This window comes from Daphnia pulex, chromosome 3 (genome assembly GCF_021134715.1).
Source record: "Daphnia pulex isolate KAP4 chromosome 3, ASM2113471v1".
Lineage (NCBI taxonomy): Eukaryota > Metazoa > Arthropoda > Branchiopoda > Diplostraca > Daphniidae > Daphnia > Daphnia pulex.
Window position 1 is genome coordinate 2,723,885 of NC_060019.1, and position 4,354 is coordinate 2,728,238.

At 43.6% G+C, this 4,354-nt stretch overlaps 1 long non-coding RNA gene across 1 annotated transcript; it reads left to right on the top strand.

The window, feature by feature from the left end:
* The first annotated feature begins 2,424 nt into the window (after window positions 1-2,424).
* Window positions 2,425-3,359, top strand: LOC124190183. The gene is made up of 3 exons (XR_006872878.1): window positions 2,425-2,536; window positions 2,645-2,743; window positions 2,815-3,359. It is a non-coding gene; the product is annotated as an uncharacterized LOC124190183 (long non-coding RNA).
* The last annotated feature ends 995 nt before the right edge of the window (window positions 3,360-4,354 follow it).

A 4,354-nucleotide genomic window follows, 5' to 3' on the forward strand; every position in this document is an offset into this window, starting at 1 on the left:
AGGGGAACATCTGTCATTTCGTCTGTGTCGCGCAAGGTGTCGCGTCTAGCTTGCAGCAGTCTAGTTTTTTACCGCCATGCGGTAAACGAATGAAAAATCGTTTTCAAGGATACGCATTCTATTGGCTGTTGCCGGTCACGTGATCTGCTCCCATTGGTTATTGACTGACCAGCGCGAATGCACCAACAATCACGTGACTTTAGGCCCCTCCTGCGTTTTAGAGGCGGGCCACGGAGTGAAAACTTTAAACGTAAATAACTCGTAAAGTAAATTTTTCCCAGATATAGTATGATTGGGAGATTTTTTTTCGCCACAAAACCTCTCTTTTTGAAAATTTATTCGCCACGGCGTCAACGATTTTTTCCTACCAATAATCATCGTGTTCGAATAAGGAATGTAGTAGAATACAAAAATAAATAAAAACTGTTGTCCTTCGGTGCGTATTTGTGGTAGGCTCGTTCGATCTAGAGGGAGCGATCGCGCCCACTTTCCCACTCGACTTAGGATCTGGCACCCACTTTCGCCGTTGACGGCACGGTTCAGAGTGTCCGACCGACGGCGTTTTGCCGTTCGATGTCGTCCACAATCCCCCTCCCCCCCAACCGCTTTGCCTGGAACGGTGACTCCATGTCCCCACTACTCCATGTCCACTTTGGTTGCCTATTTTTACATTTTGGGGTCGTGAACGGAGCGGTGGGAATAGTTGGAACTATTGGAAGTGTATAAGAAGTGTTGAAAGTGTTGTAAGTGTTGAAAGTGTTGGGAAGGGTAGGAGGGGAGGGGTAATTTTGCGCGACCTGGCGTAGGGTGTTTCATATTTGACTAATATTTTTTTTACGAACTGTTGTTTTGGGGTGTTATACATTTTACATTTTTACATTTTTGGGGTGGTATACATTTTTTAAAAAATGTATACCAAGTTTGAGGTTTAAAAATGATAAAAACCCGAAAAAGTGCCTAACATGGGCCAAATTATTGTTTTTATCATAATCCAGCCATAATTCCGTAGCGAACAGAAGATATATGATTAAACATCATTTCTTCTATGTGGTCACCAAGTTTCATCTGTCTACCATTATTTTTAAACCCCCTTAACTTAAGTAGTAATCCCCTCCACTTCTGGATTTTGATTTTTGATTCTGACGCCATCTTTGGTCGTCGGCGGCACGGTTCAGAGCATCTGACCGATGGCGTTTGGCCACTCCATGTTGTGTGGTTCAATTTTTTGGGAATCACAGAAACGTCTAACTACACGTTTAGATTCAGACAGTAGTGGAAGACTCGGTGTCGTCATTGCAACTTCACTATTGCCCCGTTTTCCCAAATCGTAGCTGAGCTCGACATCATCACCTCGGGCTATTTGTCCGACTGTGGGAGAAGGAGGGAACTGATTATTTTGACGACACCTATGGGAGGGAGTTTGAACGTTAAGATTCATAATTTAGGTTTAAACTGTGGAAGCGGGAACAGGGATCTATGAAAGAAGCGGGAAATATGTATCTTGCAACCTTGTGGAGGAAAAACGTCCTTCTATCGAAACAAACATTGTTTTCCAATCACAAAACATTGTAAAGGTCTAAAAGCGATATTGACCGAGTGGTGTCGTTGTTAGCAATCTGTTTCCTACCCTACTACTCTCTTTACTTTCCTTTCTTCCTAGCGTTTCGTCCATCTTTAACGTTTGGTTTTCGCTGCCCAATGGGAGAATCAATAAAATGATTTACTCCCCCCCCCAAAAAAAAGAAATGTAAGTAGTGTCAAACGCACCACTTAAAGGAATCGTGTCCGAGTAGTACATAATAGTGATACCTGGTGATGGCTTATCAACAGCTTTCTTTTTTCGTGGTTCACTGTTTTCTGTTTCCGTAGGTTCACTATTAACACCGTTTTTCCTTTTTCGCTTTCGGTTTTCAATTTTCGGAGATGCACTAATACGAGAGGTGTTTACCGAGCAACCTACTTCTGAAGATTACAAAGGATAAATAACACGCGTGGTGGACTCGGGGTTATTTCGTACTTTTTTCGCAAGGAGACGAAGGTGTACTTCCTGTATGAACAACAGTGCCTATGAACAGAGGGTGGGTCTAAGTGAATTCATTAGTCAGTCAGGAGTGTTCAATTTGATTTGGACTTAACAACGCAGCACGTGGTAAGGGATTCCAAGATGAAAGGAGGAGCTTGCAATTCATACACATTCTTTCCTCTCGGGTCTCCTCCATTTCCTGCATCTCAAGAATGAGTGTAGTTTTGTCTTGTGGGTGCTGTCCCGTACAGTGTCTGCCTACACGTTGGTTCGTTTGTCTATAAAGAATATGATATGTATTTCAGTCCAATTGGTGTGTATTCGTGTCATGTTGTTGGTACCCACGACAGGATGTTCTTCTGAATATGGCTTTGAAGTTTGACGCCCCTTTTCTGGCCATCTTGAGCGTCTTTAGAACGAACAACACAGTACACAGCGCACGCAAACCTGCATTATAAAAAGGAAGTAGGTTCACTTTTTGATGGTAGATGCATTGTTGTCCACCTTCGTCGGGTAAGTGTGAACTGTGTCGAAATTGACGTCTACCATCGACTCAGCTGTGGTTGATTGCGTCTTTACAATTTTTCTCTTTGTCACTTCATATTTTTTTATCTTTGGCAGTTCAACGTTGAATGGGAAACGTCTGACACGTAGCAGTCTACGAGCGTTGCCCCGCCACTCACAGCCGTGTGGTCAGATCCAGCAACGAGAGCACGTCGGGTGAGAGTCCAAAAATCGTAACCGCCTTTTGCCACCAAATAATTTACACCCATTTGATTTTCTTAAAACAGTCTTCCAGACACAGGGAATTGTTGCTTTGTCAACGCTACACTTATAGCCCTGTTTTCTCTCGCGAATTTTTGCCGTGATTTTGTGCGATCGGTAAAAACGTCTTCAACTCCGAAATCCAGGTGGTGTACCGAATTTTTGTTCAGCTGGTGGAAGTCCACAACAGGGGTTTGGCCGCGCTTATTAACGAAATTCATTGGTAAGCAATTTTTTCCCCGTCGAGCACACGCTACGTTTAGTTAGTAGATTTGCTATTTCGGACTAAAATATATCTCATGTACAGACTCACACGAATGCATATGGTAGCTAAACTTTTAATGATTGTTTTTATTGTGAGTTCATGGCTCACTTGAGTGAAGTGGATAGAAGGCTTTTGATGGGACAGCAACAGGACGTCTACGAATTCCTTATGGGCTATTTTCACGGTTGGAGGTTGAACTATGCCTAACAACTTTCCGGCTTTTATTGACAGACACTTCGCTTCTATTCTTGTAAGAACGAACATCCGCAACCAGTAAGCAACAGAGTTTCCCTATTTAGTGACACGTTTCCCCTAGTAAACTATAACTGCGGCCAGGCCTGGATATTATCGCAGGATCTGCACCCCGTCAAACGTTTACGAGGTTTTGACGACCTAGTTTTTCCATATCCGGCAACCGACAATTACGTGGGCCGACTGACAGCGTTTCTTTCAGATGTTCAGTGCACTAGAACCTGTTTGTTATGCGCATTCGGGAGCTGTACACAACGCATTTCACTTTTGGAAATGCCACCAAAAGCGACGTGCCAGACTCGGTTTTTCTGCCGGTGGTTACTACTGTTTCGTTTCTTCTCTTGCCCACATTAACGGCCTTTAGGGTGCATGTGGTGTGCCTGGGACGATTCCGTGGCTTTAAAAAAAACACCAGATAGTCTCCGTTCCGGCAGTATGGCAAATTCCTCACGCTGTTTCGGAGGAAGTCAGGTCGCCCAGTCACGAATACATCCTACAAGCACACATCACACACGTCGGCGAAGCTATTGAAAACGGTACCGTTGATTGCGTTTTCATTTGTCGTTATTTGTCGTTGCATTTGCAATGTTTTTCTCCCGCACGCCAGGACACTACGTCTGTCTAGCGAAGGATTTTGATGGAGGGATTCGTTGCTTCGACGACGAGCGTGTCACTATTTTGGACGACTGGAATGATTATACTCATTCCGGATACCTTTATTTCTTCTTGAAGCGTTAGGTGGTTAGAAGCTGCAACTTATGTGTCGCACTACAATCATTGTTTGGCGGCGTCTGTTTGCAAAGTACTTAACATTAAAGCGCAGCTGTGTGACACGCCGTTTGGTCTTTGGGTCTTATTTTTGTTATTACATGTTTTAGAGGAACTAACGTCAAGGAAGGCTAAGGCGAAGTTGGTACGCAGTACCACTTTTAACACACGCCGGTTTTAACATGGCGTCTTATGGCGCTACGAGTCGTAGCGCCCTTTGGTTTTTTTACCCTTTGGTTTTTTAACGATAACTCTTTATTTTTTTATCATTTCTTTTTCAT